The following is a 21,093-nucleotide window of genomic DNA, read 5'->3' as shown; positions in this document are numbered from 1 at the left end:
ATTGTAAAAGGCAGTTCGGAGTGGAGTTTGAGAGGAGGTACTAAAAGGAGAAATATTCTCCAGATTTATGCTATTGTAAGCCCTTAGGGCATGTTCTGAAGTTTATTTTCTCTGTACTATTTGTACTAGCTTTTTTTCTTAGTTAATATAATTTTCCTTTCTATTGGTTCCATTCTGTTCTTGGGTTGTGTCCCCATTAGGGTCAAGATGAAGTACAAATCATTGATTCACCTTTAGGGGATTAGAAAAAAGAGGAGGACAAAGACAAGAAACCAATTGTAGTTGTAGGCGCAGAAACCCAAAATCATGACATGGTAGAGGAAGAGGCAGGAGTAAAGGTGGTTTTATTAGTTCATGATGAAGACAGTGAAAATCCTTGGGTTGAGGTTGATTTGTGAATACAGAAACAAGACATAGCATTGGCTAGTCTGATAGCTACATATTATGAAGAGTCTAAATAACATAGGAGCCAATCATGGAATTAGTATAATTTGGAGGTGTAATAGAAATGGGACCTACTAAAGGAATACTATGATGTCTAAATTTTTTGTTACACAAATTTTTTTTCTTTTTGACAGCAGAATGTAAATATCTTTTGTCTTGAGGGACAACTACCATTTTCTCTTAGCCTAAAGCTTGTTGCATCTCACAGTATATAAGTGAGATTCCAGGGCTAGAGAAAGGGTCCAAATTATTATCTTTTTAAATCTTAACCAGGTCTTTTCAGTCCATTTATTTTTAAACAAATATACTTTTTGATATTTTTCTTTACAAATTTATGAGAATTGTATTAGCATGACATGATCTAAATGCTTGGTCTTGAGTTATTCTGAGTTTTATTCAATTGTATGAAAACTTTTCAAATGAAATCAATGCAAAGATGAGTTGTCACCACAACTTTTCTAGCCAAATCTTGTCTCCATTTGTGTTATCTGGTTGCCTTGAAATTGTATGAGAAAGTCTTATTCAATTGAATACAATTAAGTTAAATTGTATGTCAATTTTCTATTACTTTTAATTCAAAGAATTAAGTAAATGCTTCAGTGAAATTGACAGGATTATAATGATAATAAAACGGATGTTTGTAAGAATGAGTTTCAGTCAGAATTGCTAATAATATTGATTGTAATACAATCAGTAAGATCTAGGAATTGAATAGACTCTAGATTAGTGTCATTTAATTTCCACAATCCATTAGCAACATCAGAGTTTTTCTAGAATTTGATTGTGTCTATATTTTTTAGCATCAACATTTCAGACTGCACACAGTGATCCATCATTAGGATGAAGAGCAAGAAAATAGAAAATAAGTAGCAGACTAGAGGAGACATAGCGATATAAAAAAAGGAGTGGGTGGGGGGGGGGGAGGTACATGAAGACCGAGAGGGGAGATCAGAAGATGAAAAAAGGAAATAAAATGAGTGAAAGAGAAGAAGTTCAAAATTTAAAGCAATTGAAAATAAATAAAAACAAGAACACATAGAAAGATAACTAAAGGACAAAACCAAGGACAGAGAATGAAAACTAATTAGAAATAATGTGTAATGCTAAGAAAGATGAGACAAAGATAAAATTTAAAACCTAGAAACAAATATATAATAATAATGAGTATTAATAATAATAAAATAGATGTATAATATAAATGAATAAGGATGTATAAATATTATGATAAAAACACAAATAATATAACTAAATAAGACAAAAAAAATGTTGATTAATTATATATATAAATAAGAAGAAAATGAAAATTAATAAAATAACAAAATATAAGTATAATGGAGAAAAATGAATAAAATAATAATAATATTATACTAAGAATGTGAAACCAACAATGAACCACATAAAATAATAATACATATCAAAAATTAATAATGATAATAATAATAATAATAAATACTACTAATAACACTTGGACACCTTATACATAAATATAGGAATGCATAAATATTATAATAAAAAATTGACTAAATATAAAAATAATAATAACGAACTAAGAATGTAACTCTAAAAAAAGAATCTGGATCCCAATAGATTAGGCACCGATCTAATAATTTTAGTCTATAGAAATAAAGATCATGAAGAACCATCAAACTTACTTTCAAAATCCATTTTATTTTACTATTGAAGATTATCAATGTTGGTCAGCACTCATTTACATCTAACCTCTGAGTCTTAGTTAACTACTATTGCTAGAAATATGTGTAAACTTGAGGAGAATCATGACCAAATCTGCTTATAAGGGATGTATATCATTTTAAGATGTCATGAAATGAACAAACTATGTATATGTTAGAGATAGGCGATGAGAATTAGAATGAAACTAAAAGGATTCTCATGCAGTAGCATTCATTTGAACCATCCCTCAAGCATACCCACCTTGGTTCTACAGAGCCTAGAGAGCAGGAAATCTATTTAGATTTTATTGTAGTTGAGTCTAGATAAGAAACTATTTCAATTGTCTATAGGAAGTAGCTGAAACTTAGATTGTTTGTGCTTTCATTATCTTGGAGTTGAGTATCTCATTACTTAATACTTTGTAAAAACACCAATAGTATCAATGCTAAATATATTCTTAAATCTATTAACAATAGATGAAACCCTTATTTCTCCTATTGAGTCATGTAATAACATAAATCTACAATAGCTAAATGCAAGATAATGCAATTCATAAGTTGAGTGAGGCTTAGACTTTGTATAACTTTAAACATAAAGGGAAAAGGTGATCTAATATGTTGATAACATCAAGACCTAGATATGAGAAGCAAAACTAAATGATCCTGTAGCTGATCAGTGCCTTATCTATTAGGAAATTACATGAATTACAACCACACAACTTTTGGAAATCTTTGACATAACTCCTAAATCAAGATCCCTAATCTATCTCTCACCTTGTAAATAGACATCTTCATCAAAATGAATCTCATACTTGACCTATCCCACCATGGAGTTTGCAAAGCCTATGATAAATGTCAAGCAATTACATGGCTCTTTTCTCCACAAGAAAAATACTTCAACCACATGTGTTTTTAAACAAAATGCAACCTAATTTATACCCTTTGTTCAAAAATTAGAAGAAATTACAAACCCATGAATAGGAGACAAGATTCAAAATGAATGTAAATTCTTTGTTGTGTTTTATTCATTTTCCTTGAAAATAAATATATGAAAGATGTACAAAAATGACTCACAAATCACCTAACAAATGAGATTTATCTGTATAAAACTTAATGCTGCTCATTACAAGAGAAATTACTAAAGGAAATGGTATCACGGTAGTGAGTAGTATTTCTCAAAAACTAGAACCAACCAATTTCAAAGTTAAAAAATTGGAACCCATAATGAAAGAGAGGAAGATACCTATATAGGGTGAAAGGGATTCAATCCCAACCTAGAGATATTTTCATTTCCTCTTTCATTTCACAAAAGATTTGATTCTTCAATCACGACTCCAACTTCAATCCAAAAATTTAGCCCAACTCGAAAAACAAGTATCCATCATAATTGAAAATTACAGACAAAATATACCAGATTGGCATAATATTCTCAAGACTAGCCCAACAAACCTTTTACCATGTGTTTTTACCATGCCTATAACTCCATTTTCAATTTTTGCCCATTTCACTAAGAAGGCCCAAATTTTACATTTATGCATATAACTTGAACCAGTGACTTCCTATGCAAAAAAAAACTCCATAATTGGAAGGTTCATCTTCTCTTGGTTCTAGACATATATAATATGCCTATATTTTCTTATCGATAACTCCTAGAATCTTGATTTGAAAATCGAGCTCCTATTGGGCTTCAAATGAATAATTAGGTACGTGTGCATCAAAAAGAATTTATAGGACTTGATTTTCTCAATGGTACTCAAAATTGGGGCTTCAAATTTGAGTCCCAATAGGACAATGGAGGATGAATGGAAAAATATCTTAATTCTCTATTCATGTGCAAGAACATAAGGAATATAAGGAATCTAGGGTATTGCTTCATTCAGTGACCTAAGAGAAGAGACTACATTGGAAAAGAAAGAAAGAAGGCTTAACGGTATGGATGCTTGAAGGGAACAAGCTATTAGATATGAAGAGTGTGAAAGACAAGAATAATGGAGGACTAAAACAAAGATCTATAATCTACAAGTAAAGCTATATGTTGTTATCAGATCAAGCCTTATTGTTACTCTCTAATCATTGTATCAATCTAGGGTAAATCCTTTGGAGTAAGGTTGATCTAATAGTCATTTGTAAATCCTTTAACTAGGTGACATTCCAAGTAAATGATCTAAAGTCCTCTAACAAGACTCACTCCTAATAAGGTGATTGAAATCCTTTAACTAGGTCACATTTAACAGTGTGCATTGTAACCTTTAACAAGGTTGGCCTTTCATAGGGCATCACTTTAGAAGAGTGAGAATGAGTACCATGTTACTAGTGGTTTTTCCCAAATTGGGTTTCCATGTTAAATCATTGTGTCAAATATGTTATTGAATCTATAATGTTTCATGTTTACATTTTTGCCAATTGATTTGACAGTAACCTACAAGTTTAAGTGATTGAAAAATCTAATGGATGCATGCATGATGAAAATGTTTAATGGATATGGGATCACTAAGAAGTGAAAATTTATAATTGTACAACTGGACCTTGGATAACGGATTCACCCCACTCTTAGTTATTCTAAAGAATTCCAACAAGTTAATGGATTTGCACTTATGCAATATTAATACAAAATGACTCTCCATACTTGGATTGAAGCATAAATGTCACTAACAAGTGGATAGGTTATAATTTAATTGGTAACTTTCCTCTAAATTGTGAGGTATAGGTCCCTCTTATAATGTTCAATGAATAAAAGAACAACCAAATATAATTTTTACCAAAAATAAACAAAGGGAAATTAACTCCTGCTCATAGTCATGATGTGGATCTTGATAATCAATTTATAATATATATATATATATATATATAGAGAGAGAGAGAGAGAGTTACACAAAGAACATTGATTTATCTCTTCTAATGTAAGAGGTCATAAATTGTGTTCAACATTTCATTCTCAAAAATATAGTTCCATGAAGCTCAAAGATTCCATAGCTCTTGTGTGTATCAATAGCTTTGAGAAAAATAATATTCAAAGATAATTAAAATGATTAGAAGATTCTTGTTAATAATAAAAAAGGTATCCAAATTCAAAGACTTAGTGCACACTCATGGTTCCTTCTAAAATACTTGACAAAGACATCAAAGGCCATATTTTCATTGCACAAAGATTATCTAAAATATAAAAATAACCAATGTACTCCAGGCTATTCCCCTTTACAAATAGAAGATCAAAGAAACCTTTTTATCATCTATCCTTATTTCTTATCAATAATTGAAAAATCTCCACTATTCTCCAATAACTCCAAAGACCTTCATGAAAAATTGGAACCCATCCATCTTTGATCTTTTACAATAAATAAGATTATTTGGAGGATTCATTCAGTTTTGATAACTAAATCTTGAAAAAAATACTTTCCCATCCATAGCCTTCCCATGTTTTGCACTTCTTTTTAGGTTTCATTCAATTTTGATAACTAAATCTTGAAACAAAGACTTTTTACAATCTACTTTCATTTCCTATGTCATTCTTTTCCCATATGTAGCCTTCCCATGTTTTGCACTAATTTTTAAGTTAAATAAATATTTCTAACTAAGGATGTCCTCATTCTATTATGTTTACTTCTCTATTTGGTTTAAAAGTCCCTTTATGGGTGGAAGCCTTGTTACTTGTTACTTGTTACTTGATATATGTTATAAATAACCATAATCTGATTTCCATCTTGTGAAAGTCTTAAGGAAAATATTAAACTTCAAGGGAACACTTATAGGCTTTGGAAATACATATAACCTTATCATTTTTTATTATATACATGATCCACATGAGTTTTCTTCCATGTGTCAATATCTGGCTAAGAGGTGAGCATAGTTTAGGAGCTTCTCTACAAAAACCAACATATCTTTTGTGCAAAAAACTCTTGGACCTTATAACCCAAGATCGCTATGATAGGGTGCTTGGAAGATATACACTCAAGAATTATTACACTCAATCTATCAACACATTTAGGCATTTGACATGTCATTCTTCCACAAAGAAGGATAAATATCTTGAACAAGATGCTATCACCATTATTTATTCAAACTATATGTTGACTTCACACCCAAAGATACCCACAAACCATAGTTTCCTTGTATATTGATTATTTTATTAAAGTCATTATACCATGGCTTCTAACTTTATGAGTATTAGCTACCAAATGCTAAACATTTTCCATTTGTCAGTTTGATTAGTTCAAAGCACTAAGAGATCCATTTATGTTCCATGACCCAAATGCATTTTATAAAATTGTTTGACCACCCTCAAGAGACTAAAATTTTTGATTCTCATTGTTCAATTGAGAAATGATTTCACAACTGAATTAGCTGCCTAATATCCTAGTCCAACATGGTCAACAAGCCTATGGAAATTTGGAACTTAGTTTGGGGTTTTCTAAATGGCTCAATATCTTGGTCCAACATGGACTCCAAATTTTATTAAATGTCTCTTACCCTATTAGTCAAGTCCATAAAATGTTCACAACAAAACCATTTCATATTTAATGCTTAATGGGGTACTCATTTTTATTTTAGGACTTCTCTATATGAGGCTCCACATTAATTCACAAATAGACTTCTTTGCTCTCAAAAAGGTTGAACTTCATTTTAAAATAAAGACTGAACTTCATTTGCAAATCATTGTTTTCCCATCAGATGAATCTGTAGTGTCAAACCATGAATTGGCTATGCTGCTAGAAAGATGGTTGAATATTTTAATTTATTAATCCTTAGAAATTTATAAAATAGTGAATTTATAATTTTAAATTAATACCCAATCTATTAGCTAGGTAGATGCTTTCGTCAAAGCATGCCAAAAAGGGAATCTATGAGAAGCCTTGACCGCTATATTTGTATGAAATTATTTTAATGACATGACTTATATATCTTGGTTGGTACCATTTTACCTATAAACTATGTGTTCATATCCATTGTGTTATACTTTTGGAACCTACTTGAAGGAATGAATAGTAACATCAAGAAGCGCATGCAATCATATCTTGTGGCAAGACACTAAGGTATTTGTATAGATCACTTTGTATAATCAACCCAACATTTTTACTTCTTGTTTCTTAGAAAATATCAATACCACTCACTATTAACAAGTATACATGGCACTTTATAGTTTGCAATGATCTTGTGATAACTCCATCAAAGATGTTATCATGTTGATTGGCTTTCCTTCATCAATATTCTTATACAATCTAGATTTGGATGACTATCAAAATTGACACAAAGGTGGCATTTTATTAAACACCCCCACATTTTTGTTGTTATTATTAGTTTTCTATATATTCAAACTTTAGAGATAAATAAAAACCTTCAAAAGATGATGAGCAAGTCCAAACCCATGTAAACTAACTATGCCAACTGTACTAGATTGAACTACTAAATTCATGCTTTGAACTTTAACTATGAGCCTTATATTTGGTGTGTTGAAGCCTATAGGACTTTCACTAAACCATTATGAATTGGTATGAACAACTTCAAAGTCAAATATACTTGTGAACCTACTTGAACCTTTGAATTGGTTTGAACCAAGTTTAAGGAAGTCCCAATTATACTTTTCCTTTTTTGTTTCAAACTAGAAATAAGATATTTTAAAGCATGGCACGCAAGTAGGGAAATTTGGCTTAGGATAAAATTTAAATGGGATTCCATATGAGATCTGACATAACCCTAATGGGTTTAAGGTGGCTTTAACCTTTAATCTAGTCCCCTATCATGTATATCCTTCACACCCCTTCCTCCAACTTTTATGAATGCTCCCTAGAATCAATTGCAACTAACACCCAAGTTTCTACGACTTCATTCTTTAGCCTATTCCCTCAAGTTTTACCATCATATGGGGAAGTCCCTCCAAATCTTGTGGCTAGAACCACTAGAAAAATAATTGCATCTTCAAGTGTGGAAATAAGACTACAGTCTTAATCATCACACTATTACAAAAACACCTAGTTGATTATCAAGGTGGAATCCCTCTAGTGAATCATGTCCACATTGACAATGGACTTGTAGAAACTAAATTTGGGGTAGTGTACACCCCAAGCCCATGGTACCTCTTAATAGGAAAAAATATTCTAAGAATAAAAAAGTTCCCACAAACCTAGGCCCTAGAATTATAACACTAGTAACTAAGACAATCTATACTTGACTAATTAGAAGTGGAATAATACACAAAAAATGGGGGTGTTTCCCCAAACCACTATGATGCTCAAGGGAGAATAGGTCATAGCCACTCCATAATCATTGTTGAATTCTATCCCTTGAGTATTTTAGTCTAACTATATTAAACTCTCTCATTTTTAAAGGTGAATTATGTCACATTAGAGAGGGTTATCTAGATTTGTCAGTCAGATTGGTAACCACACATTGATCCTTCTACTCCAAAATATGTGGTAGAATCTCATAGTTTTGTCTTCTTTTTTGATACCATATTATTTAGAAAAGATGTAGAAGAAGAAGAAGAAGAATTAGATCTATAAGGTTCTTTGATGAATCCATCCCTGCCTTTAATGATAATTCCTTTAACAACTCATAGATTCCCTATAATAGAAGTAGCCAATCAAACAAATCCCCTTTCATGACATCAATCCCACTAAAAAATATTACCATTTCTTCATATCCCCTTGCCAATATCAATCTTACCCCTCCAAAGGGGCCCATTTTCACTCTCATGAGTCCATGATGAGGAGATGATGGATACCAAAAGGATAGTTTGACATCATGGAGGTGATGGAGAATACTACCACCACCATGACCTTGATGGAGGTTTCTCTTTATTGTACTAAATATAGGAAATCTCTCTTGCAATAATTCAATAATTATAAATCCCTTTAGAACCCACCTAATATTGTTACCTTTGATGATGCTAATACAATCATTTTTGTGGGAAATAATGAGGATCCTCCCTTCATTCCTAGTTTGAAATTTTATGGTAAGAACCTACATAACTATCTGTTGGACTCCAAAGATTTTAGAAATATCATACCCTTCTATATATGCAAAAATATTGGACTGGTCCCTACAACATTGAAGGGTGTAGTGGTTCAACTAGGAAAAAATTCTACCAAGATGGTAAGTAAGATAATGAATTTTGAAATCCATCTCATCCAAAATCCCAAGTTGTCTAGTGTTATAAACATGCAAGTGGTCAACACCCCTACAACTTATAGGATTTTATTAAGTTAGAACTAGTCCAAGGCGCTCAATAAGTATATTTCAACTAACTTCTAGCACTTGTGCCTTCCTTAGTGAGGGGAGGAAAACCAAATCAAGGTTGGAAAAAAATAGCCTTCACTAACTATGATCACGTGACTAATAGCATATGCACAACTCATACTTGGCCTTTATCATTTCAAGGAGACAATGATTATAGATTTCATTCTAGGAGGTAAATTCCTAAATGAGGACCCTATTATTTCTCAAAGAATTCAAGAACTTATTATAAGGATGAAACATAACCTTTTCCTTTAGGGTGACAATACTTCCCTCTTCACTCTTATGCCTGATACTTTCTACAATGTACATTATGATGGGTATTACATTTTGGAATGCAAGCCTTGGATCAATTTTGTCATATCCCATCTCTCAGCTACTCTAGAGAAGAAAGATAAGGAAGAAATTATTTTACCTCGCAACTCATCCACAACCATATCTGAAGGGTTTTTGATTGAGGAACCCTCTGTGATGTTACCTATGGAGGACATATCATCCTCCCTACCATCATTTATAGAAGGTATGATAGAACCTCCCATTTCCAAAATAACCCAACACAATACTCAACTTCTAAAGCCCCACACTACTAAGAATAACCTTTAGATCCTAAAGTTTAATGTGTTCTAAGACAAAAAAGGGTGTAGAGTGGAGGTCAAATTAATAAACCTTCAAGGAAGATATTTCTCTACATCCTACTATGGTTTGATTAGATTAATAATTTCATTAAATGTGAGGTTGTAGTCCTAGGATTTTTTGTTTTCTTTATAAAAAGGGGTTGCCCACCCCTAGATGATCAATGACTCACAACTAATAGTCAAAAAAGTATAGAGCCTATATAAATGCCATGATAAATGGATGACAATATACCTCAATAGAGCCTAGATATTAATTGAGGACTTTCATGCCTCTAGCATTGAACTCATTGCCCAAAAATGCATTTGTGTTCTAGGGGCTCTCACTATGTCAACTAGTACACTCAAACTCATGGTGAGTTCTTATCTTTGATGGTTATTAGTAAAATATATACCCATTCTCGCCATCCTTGACAACATAATGCACTTTTAGGTCTTGAAGTATGATAATCACACCCTTTTCTTTTTGGCTAGTATTGGTTTCTTCAAATATCAAATCATAGAGGAGGAAGAGAATGATGTCAAGGGATAGCAGGTAAAGAAGATGGAATCCTCAAAATCTTGACTAATACCATCCCTAAGGGGATGCTTGCACTTGAATGAATATTTGAATTAGATCCCTAGATAAAATAAAGACTCTCCCAATCCACTAAAGGGGGAAAATATTGAAAGGTCAACCTTAGGATAAAAATTCATGAAAATAAGAAGCACCTCATGTTCACCTAAGGAAAGGGAGAATATTCACATGGTTTTTTATAAATATATATATGTTATTTCCTAAGCATATGAGGATTTAAAAACGTATGAAACATCTAGCATGACCAACACAATCCCCTTGAAACTAGATGCCAATTCTTTCTAGAAAACCTAAAGGTTGATCAATCCTCAAATTGAGCCACTAATTTACCATGTGGTTCAAAAATTCTTATCCATGAAGATAATCTTCTCGATCTATAATACCACATGGCTAGCCAACTTGGTCTTTCTCTAAAACAAAAATGGGGAGATCCACCTTTATGTATATTTTCCAAATGTAAACAAGGCTTTAAAGAAAGAAAATCACCCTTTTCCCTTACTAGATATGGCATAAAAAATAAGAAATGGCCCACAAATGATGTCCTTCTTGAACTGATACTCTAGCTAAAATTAGGTCATACTTAAGTTTGAAGATCATCTCAAGACCATTCTCACCACCAAATGGGTAATAATTATGTATAGGAAATTGTCATTTGTCTTGATTAACACTAGATCTAGGTTTTAGAATAAAATGGGCATTTCCTTTGATGGGTTTTCATATATATATATATATATATATATATATGATTTAACCATTTTCTCCTAAGATAGGCACGATCATCATGTTTGCCTATCCAATATCTACAAGAAATGTTGGTTGTATCATGTTTCCCTTAACCCTAAGAAATGTATATTTGGGTTAACAAAAGGGAAGATTCTAGTAAATATATTCTTTGAGAATGGAATATACATTTAGCTTGAGAGAGTAGAGGCATTGATACACTTAAAGATGCTTGAAAATAAGAGAGAAATGAGATCCTTCTTCAGGAAGATCATTTTTTTCCAAATGCTTCATCATGAGATCCCTCAAGGTTGTTAATCCTCTAACCAAAATAATGAAGAAAGCGGTGAAATTTTAGAGGATTTTAGAGGCAAGGGAAGCATTCACCCAAACCACATAGTTGTAACAGAGGGTCTAGTCTTGGAAAGCCTAGACTAAACCCTCCCATTTTATATATACTCATTTGATCCTTCTCATTCTACTACTATTGTGTTAACCCAAAAGGTTGAAGGGGAGGAGCAACTCATTTCTTTCATTATTTCCCCCTTCAAGAATGTTTAAGTGTTGTATTTGACCCATAAAATGTAGGCATTCACCCTTGTCTGGGAAGTCAGAAAGTTTTTGCACTATGTCCTTAGGAAAAAGGTGCACACAATTGTACCAAACCAAGCCATTAAATACTTGCTCATGGAAAGTAATTAGGAGGAATTCTTAGGGAAATGGATAACTATCCTCCATGAATTTGATCTCTAAATACAACTTGCAAGGTTATTCTATGGATAAGGAGTATCATAAGCAATGATTGAGACAAGTACTCGAATTGAATTCGAAACTTACACTATGGAGTGTCTCACTTAGAATCCTTGGTATGATGGCTTGATATATTTTCTATTAAAAAAATACCTTGGGGGATTTCTTTCTCACAAAAACCATGCACTCTAGTTAAAGATTGCACATTTTATGCTCAAGAATGGGATGTTGTTCCACTAGAACTATGAAGGTATCTAACTTTGATGTCTAGAATTATCACACACAACAAAAATGTTCACTGAGTTTCACAAACAATTTGGAACTAGACATGGCTCTATAGATGCGACTTCTAATCAAATCCTTCATTTTAGATACTATTTTCCTTATATATTCAAGGATGTCCATGCTCATGTAAGGAAATTTCATACTTGTCAAACTTATACTCCTAGAAAGAAACTTAGTAATGCCTTTAAAACCAATTTTTTGAGGTCAAACCTTTCATCCAATGGATATTTTATTTAATTGAGATAAACCTCAACTCATTCATCATACATCAGTATATCTTGACTACCCCATATTCCTAAAAATGATTGAAGCCATACCTTCTAAAAAAAAACTACATATGTGGTCATCAATTTAATCAAAGATAACATTTCCACAAGATTTGGGATGCCATTCTCCCACATGTCTATTAATGTTTCAGTGCTTTCATTGTCCTAACTCTTGGAGTGGTCTTATCAATGTAATGGTACCTTATAACTTTCAAGTAACTAATATCTACAAGCTAACACAGTGGTAGTTTCCATAACAAGAACCTTTTAGAGGTTATCAGATATTGTCTCGAAAGAAATCCTTAGGATTGGGACTAGAAGATTAGGATTTCCCTTTGGGTGGATCACATATGAATTAAGGTTTCCCTTGGGACTTCTTCTTTCTACTTAGTTTATGGACGTAATGCAATATTTTTGGTTAATCTACAAATTTCAGTCCTATAATTCATGTGAGAATTTGAGAAGAGATACAATGTTGTCAAGGTTTGCCTCCTTAATCTAGTTCATCTAGGAAAAAAGGAATAATAGTCTCAAGAACCAATACAAATCCTTTTGGATCTCAAACTTGGTCCTCTTATAGGACAAGGCTCGGGAGAAGAAGGGTATGTATATGGAGTTTCAGTGACTCTTTCTTATACCCTATTAGATATCTGAGGTTTTTGGGGAAAATACATGTCACCTCAACACCTTAACATGATAATTTGTCCCATTTCCCATAAATGGATGATTCTTCAAGAATTCTTTTTAGTAAGGAAGATAGAGGGTATCACTTCCCTTTTGTATTTTATGTAATAGTTGGCTTGTAAATAGTCTCAGTATCCATTTTTGGTATACCCCTTGTAAATACTCTATTTTTTCCCTTGTAAATATTTTGGGCATTTTTGTCCCCTTTCAATCTTAATTTTTTCTTTCTTTATGACCCTATCATTTTTCCCCTTAAAGAGGATGGATGTGCTTTGGATAAAATACTATGCCTCATTAAACCAACCACTTGGGTATTCGTTAGTCCTATCTTTATGAGAGGAAAATTCCTTATGGAATCTAAGGTAATAATCAACCTTAATCATATTTGGAGAAGCTCATGCCTACAAAAAATACAAAGTAATGTCAACTAATTTGGTTGATAGAAAAGGGAAGAAAATCAAGAAGCAATCTTAAAAGTATATCCTTTATGCTAAAAAACATTGTAGAAAAAACTAAAATGTTATAACATGATAGGGATATCTTCGTTCTCATAAAAGGCATAAAATGGATTGGTAGGCAAAATAAGTACCATGGTAATAAAAAATCAGACTTAAAGACTCTGGTGAAAGGAATAATGCCTCCAAAATTTCAAAGAAAAAAATGTTGAAACATAAAAGGGGGAGGAAAGAGATTCGCAATCCCAATTTGCACAATAACCAATCAAATCAATAGGAAATATTTGGCATGACCATGATTTCTCTATTTGGAAAAAATATTCCTCTCCAAAGTACACACATCATGTCTTGGTAGAAATGGGTATCTAGATCATGTGAATTAGGATTTATGGAACCCATAATCACTTCAAAAGAGTAAATTCTACATAATGAAAGGTTGATCTACTCAGTTATACATTTTGGGTTTTTTTAAATGCATATGAGATTTTTCACATTGAGTTTACATTTTTATGTGATGTGTACCTATCCCTACATTTTGTCAAGAAAAAATTTGGGCCCTCTTTTTTCTCTTTTCTCATTTTCCTTGGTTGGATAAAGTTTTCCTTTGTTTGGTCCTTTAGACTTTGGATCTTGAGGTCGATTGTCTCCTTATCTGGGGGCTCTATTTTCCTTTTTGAATCCTAGGGTTTCCCTTAAAATTTTGAGGAAAATTTTGAGCTCTAGGTCTTCAAAGATGCAATATTTTGATTGTTTATTAATATAGGAGGAAATGATTTTACAAACCTAGTCACTAGGACATATGAATAGAATAGAAGTGAGAGTACCCTAATCAATGCCGAATTAATGACCAATTATCTATGCTATATAAAGATATTGGGGTTAGGATTTTTACCACCTTTCAATCATATGAGTCTTACAAAATTTGATCTTTTGTGTCCTTTGCATCTTTAGAAACCTACAAAATAGAGTTAGTTGAATTTTAGTGGTGTTCATTGGACTTTATTTCTAGTGGTTGCAGATGAAGTGGGTAGTGATCTTTTCCCTACAAGATATTTTATGGTCTTCAAGATGATATTAGGTTGGAAGTCTTATCACATCCTTTTCTTTTGACTTTTGTTGGTTTCCTTTTAGTTTTTTTTTCCTTTTTTCATTGGGTTGGTGATTTCTTGCATTGGCATTTTTTTTCTTTTATTTTGTTGTCATTTCTATTGTTATGGAGGTTTGGTTCACCCATTTTTGAAGAGGAAAAAGAGTTTCATTTTGTATATACCTAGATGCCATGATTTTGAACTCATTCATTGGTTCAAATTCATGATTCCTAGTTCTAGTTTATAGGGTGGTGTTCTTCCCCTTTTTGGTGTTCTTGTGCTTTTCCTTGTAAATTAGATTTTTTTACCCTAATTGGTGTTTTTTGTCCTCTCCTATTTAAGAATGATGCATGACTATGTCAAATAATGCATATTTAAACAATAGATAATGAATCACCTGAAGAATCTCTACCACATAGTAGAATACTTTGAATTTACAAAGGAAGTCTTGGATATCTCCACTTATCTAGTAGTATTGGTATTTTATCATCCAAAATCTAGGATGATGGTTCAATAAATCCTTTAACTATTCTAACTTATTCCTTATTCTTACCACATCTCTTCTTCATTGTAAAGAGATAGGACTATAAGAAATATTTCCCCATTCTTTGGGAATAGTTAGTTATTTAGTTAGGAATTAGTATCAATAAATAGGTGATGTCCATTCTTAGATCAACAAAGATGAAGTTTTTATTTCATAAGTTTAATGTTATCAAGTTGTGAGCAAATATTTATGTATGGTACAAATTTATTGTCAATAAAGTTCATGACGCATTTATCTTAATCTATTTTGTTAACTTGGAGATTACCTAAAAGGCCCCAATTAGTAAATCATCTTCCTTTCATTTTTAGGAAGTAATTTAACTATTAATGTTTTTATAAGAAACTTAGTGTGATTGTTCCTACATATTCTAGGAACATAGTAACATTTGTCCTAAGAAATAAGTATAGGTTTTACTTACTGCAATAGAATTTAGATTAACTTCAGTTACAACATTTATAATCTAGCATGATAGAATTTAAGATAGATTCCATGTTTAAAGGAAGAACTTAGTGCATATATTGTGCAAACCCATTTTAAGTCTAACATCCTTGGGTTAATATTTAAAGGATGTCTTAGGTTGTGGTATAACTTCTAGTTGAGATGCCTAATCCCTAAGTAAGAGAATATTCATTTCTAGTTATTAACCATATCATAAACAATAAATTTTTGGTTCCATTTGTAGGGATGGTGTCAAACTAAGAGCCTATCTCATACATGATAGTTACAATTTCAATTTTCATTTTAAATTAGAATTTTGAATTCTTTTAATAAGATAACCTTACTTTCTTCCACACATATTAGAAGAGACTTCTTTAGGAGATTCCTTCCTCAAAATTACCCCTTTGAAATAGAAGAAATTATTAGACTTGAGCTAGAAATTTCCCAACAAGAAGAAAAACCATTTGAAAATCTATTTGTTGTCACCCGACAAGAATTACCTTCACCCTCATCCTCACAAGGATATTGAACCTAAACAACCTCTTCTCTAAACCAAAAAATGAAAATAACCCTTTTGTCTCTACCATCTATCAACCAAGAAAACCAAGAGAACCACCACCACCAAGGATGGAGCAACCTACTATTCCCTCTCCTGTCCCTGATCTACATGGAAATAATAATTTGAGCAACATTCTTGAATCTACACTTCCAAAGTTCTATGGCTTAATCATCGAAGAACCTAAAACCTTCCTTTTTGAGTTTGATAACCTATGTAGGAGTTATGATTATAAAATTGATGCTCATAAGATGAATTTTTCTCCCTCTTTTCTAAAAGAAACAATCTTAAGATGGTCTATAGGACTAGGTGCCAATGTTGTAGCACATTGGAATGAGATGAATTCAAAAAAAAATATAAGTAGTATTATAGGAGTGATATGAAAAGGGATGAAATCTTTAAGATGTTACAAAAGGAGGATGAAATCTTGGAGGATTATGCCTTAAGCTTCTTGTCCAATCTGCTAAAGAATACTCAACATCAACATAATAAAGAGTATCAAAAAAAAATTTCTTAAAAGGTGTTAATGGTGCATGTATTAAGGCTGTTGACCTTATGGTGGGTGGTGATATCACTTAGAGTAGTGGGACATATATCAAATAAAAAAATTCTTGATTACTCAAGAGAAATTGTAAAGAAAGGAAGAGCATTTAGGCCTTCAATTAGCAAAGAAAATGGCACTAAAGTATCTAAAGGAGAGATTTCTCGTATTTAAGAAAGACATTATCAATATCATTTCTACCTAGTTGGATAAAATGAAAACTAAAAGGAACCAACAATATGTTGTAGCAATGCTAGCAGAATATTTCTCACACCCTAGATAAAAGAAGTGTGATTATAGCTTCAAAATGATGACCAATGTGGAGACTCAAAATCTATGTACTAAATTTAGCAAGATTGATGGTGATGAGGACAATTTATTTGTTTCATAATGTAGGCCATGGGCCCAATGTCAAGGTATGCCTTATGACCTCTTTTAAAATTTTGGTCCAAATAATAATCAGTAGAAAAATGAGTATCCCCAAAAGTTTGGTCGTCAAGCCCTACCTTACTAGAAAATCCATTGGCAGACTCCTCAAAACCAATGCAAAAACCAAAATTAGTGGAAGCCTCCTTGGAACCAATGATAAAATGATATCCAATGGCATCCTCCTCAAGGGAATTGGATATAGTCAAATCAATAGCAAGGAATCTAAAAATGGTCTAACCAACCTATTGGGTTCTTGCAACAAACCCAATAGTAGTCAGCCATACCATCTCCTATAGCCGATCAAGGAAATAATCCTTAGCCTACCTATTTACTATCCCAACCTTCTCCTAATTCAAATAATCAAAGATAGCAACCAAAAAAAAATTACTCTGTTGATCCTCATCAATGGCCTACCTACTCTATGAATTTGGGAAATATCAACTTAAGGTTAGGCATGGCATTACCTTCTCCTACTCACCCATAATCATGGAGATATTTTTTGAAGAAAATGAGTTAAGGGATAATGACAAGATAATTCCATACCAAAAGTCTATCTAAAGTCCATCTTTAACTACATTGAACAACAAAGTTTCTCCTGCCTTTCCAAAAAGGTTGGAAAATTGAATTGTTCAAAAGGATGATGGATTTACTACTATTATGCTAGACTAGTTGAAGCACATTTTTGTGAAGATACATTTTTTCCATGCCCTAAAGGATATTAATATCTATAATAAAGCCATCAAGGAAGAATGTCTTAAAAATCTAGGTAAAAAAGAAGAAGAAAAATCCACAGACCTTGCATGTCATTGGTAACTTTCTACATTAATGTTAGGGAATCTATCATCCCAAAATACTTAGATCTTGATAGCCTTATGGAGGAAATTGTGATTAAAGTTGTAAGGAATAGTAATGCCTAGTTGACCTTGGTGCAACAATAAATGTTATGATGGGTAATTAGTTGATCATAGATGTGTTCTCTATAAGAATGATGGGGAATTAGTTGATCATATCATTTTGCATTTCTCGTATTCTAAGAAGGTTTGGGATGATTTATTCAAACTTATTAATGTTGATTGGGTCTTCCCTTCCACTATTCAACTATTCTTTTCTAGTTGGAAGGCACCTTCTAAGAATACCTTGATTGGTAAATTATGGGACTTCATTCTACCATATCTTGGATGGGGCATCTAGAAGGAGCATAATGACAGAATCTTTAGATATGTTGAATCCAACTCAACTCAAATCTTCCACAAAATAAAGACTCTATTGATTGAGAATATTAATAATTTAGCTTTAGAATAGAAATTTTGTAATGAATGGGAAACTAGTGTTCTTCACAACTGGAATTTGAAGAATGTGACAAAGGGGGATCAGGGACCTAATCCAAGAGATCTCTCTAGATGGGATTGCCCTCTTGACAATTGGTATAAGATTAACTTTGATGGGGCCTCAAAAGGCAACCCGAGCAAAGCAAGGTGTGTTATTGTGATTAGAAATTCGAATGGTGATAATATGGGAAGTCTAGCTATCCCAATTAGATTTCAAACTAATCATGTTGCTGAAGGCTCGACAGCTCTCCATGGTCTTCTTTATGCAAAAAAAATGAACATGAAGAAAATATGGTTAGAAGGGGACTCTCTAAATATTATTAATTGTCTGAATAAAAAAACCACACCTTCATGGACCATTATTAATATAATTTATGAGGCTATCCAAATTATTAATTCTTTTGATATGTGTGTGATTTCACATAATTTTAGAGAGTCTAATGGGTTGGCTGACTGGGCAGCCAATGTGTTTTGTAGAAATGATCATTCCTTCATTTGGGATACTCATGATCCCTTACCTTTGGAGGCTCAAATTCTGTTTAATCATGATAAATGGAGGTCATCACAAAAGACTTTTTAATTATGTCTGTATCAGTAAGGGGTTATGATGTGGAGTTATGTGGCTGTGAATTTCATGTTTTAATTCCCAATGATTTTTACAAAGTCTCGCACAGATTCTGGGTCTATTTTACCTTTATTTTTGTGGCTATTCCTAAGCTTTCCTTCAATTTGGAGTTGTAGAATAAGAAATTTGAGAGTTTAGGTGCTTGGATAATGGGAGGAAAGAGGAAGCATGTTGAACCTATGAGTTGTAGAGAATGGATGAAAAAGGATGAGGTGTGGGAAATTTTGAGAAGGAGTAACTTCATTGAGTTTATGGAGAGGTTGAATGGAAGAAATCCTACCACCACACAAAAATTTATAAAAACTTGGAAAGAGGGCTCAGTCATGGTGGGCAATCAACGTATGGAGGTATCTATAGAGGTGATCGTTGAGGCTATGGGTTTGGATATGGAGGGCCTCAATTTCTATAGGGAGAAAAAATTGTCTGACCGAGCCATTGCAGAGTTTGTGGATTTTGAGACTAAGAAGAGCCGTTTGGTTGAAATTGGTAAGTCTTACATTAATTCGGCATCTATCTCTTGTCCCTGGCAGTTTGTTATGTATGTCATTATGGAGTATTTAACTTTGGATGGGAGATTTACAAAATGTTATGGTTATCACTTCATGCTGGCCAACCATTTTAGGCACAACGTCAAAATCAATTTCCCTTACTAGCTGAATCACTCCCTTAGCATTTCTGTTCAAGCTTTACAAAAAGACCCTAATGGCGATCATGTCTGTCATGAGGGTCTAATGGTGCTTATAATGAATTTTTTAAAGTCCAAAAGAATTGTGAGGAATAGAGGTTGAATTAAGGATGCAAATTATGATATGGAAGGGAGCATGTAGGAGAAGGGTTATGATTCTGAAACCCAGGATGAAGCTGAAGGGGGTGAGGTTAATACAAACAAGGGAACTGGGAATAGGTCTACGAAGAAAAGAAGAGTGGTGGGTCATTCTAACTCTAATAAGGAGTGCAATTTTGTGGAGGATTTGGTGAGGGACTATAAGAAGAAATCTGATCTTAAAGGTAGGAGGGTTAAGGTGAGTTCGAGGGTGAGGGGTCCTTCCCCTTCAAATGATGAGACCCTGGCCCATCAACTGGACAAGAAAAATTACCCTTCAAGGTGCCTCGAGAAAGATTTAGGTGATAAATGGGAGTTGGGTGATGAGCACACTCAGGAGCAGGGGACACAAGAAGATTTTGATGACAAGTTTGATGTTTCTTCTAGACCTTTGAAAGGGATGTATGGTAATCTGGAGGCTATTCTAAAAGAAATTAGGATAATGAAAGGCCAAATGTAGAAACTTGGTAGGGAGATGCAAGAATTAAGGATGGAAGTTGTGCATGCTAGTAATATTTCTCGTGGTGAGCGCACTCTCAACCAACATATTGACAGGCTCATGGAGGTGGTTGGAAGTGCTGAAGATGTTAAAAAATTAATGATGAAGATCTTGCAGTTCGATGCCAAGAACAGGGTTATGGACAAAGACTTCAATGCAAACCAAGGCAAGGTCACCATGATGGAAGCCAAGATAAGTAACATTGAGAAACTAATAAAATAGTTGGCTGACAATGTGGGTACATCAATTAAAAAACTAGAAATGGATAAAGGCCAGAACTCCCCTCAGGCGGCTAATTGCCAAGGTCCTAGTAAGTGCACTAGGGCTCACTCCAAGAAGACTAATGACATGGGAACAAAGGATGAGGTGAAGGTAGTGTCGGACAACATGTAGATCCTGGTTGATCAGGTGCTGTATCTGAGCAAGGCTACCTAGCTGGGTCTTTATTGTCTTTTCTATTGTCTTTTAGCTGTCTCTCTACTATCTTTTTGTTGTTTCTTTGAGTAGTT

Source organism: Cupressus sempervirens, chromosome 3 (genome assembly GCF_028749045.1).
Source record: "Cupressus sempervirens isolate cs-2001-9-10 chromosome 3, ASM2874904v1, whole genome shotgun sequence".
NCBI classification, from domain to species: Eukaryota; Viridiplantae; Streptophyta; class Pinopsida; order Cupressales; family Cupressaceae; genus Cupressus; species Cupressus sempervirens.
The sequence above is the reverse complement of the archived record's forward strand: the minus strand, read 5'-3'. Positions refer to the sequence as shown.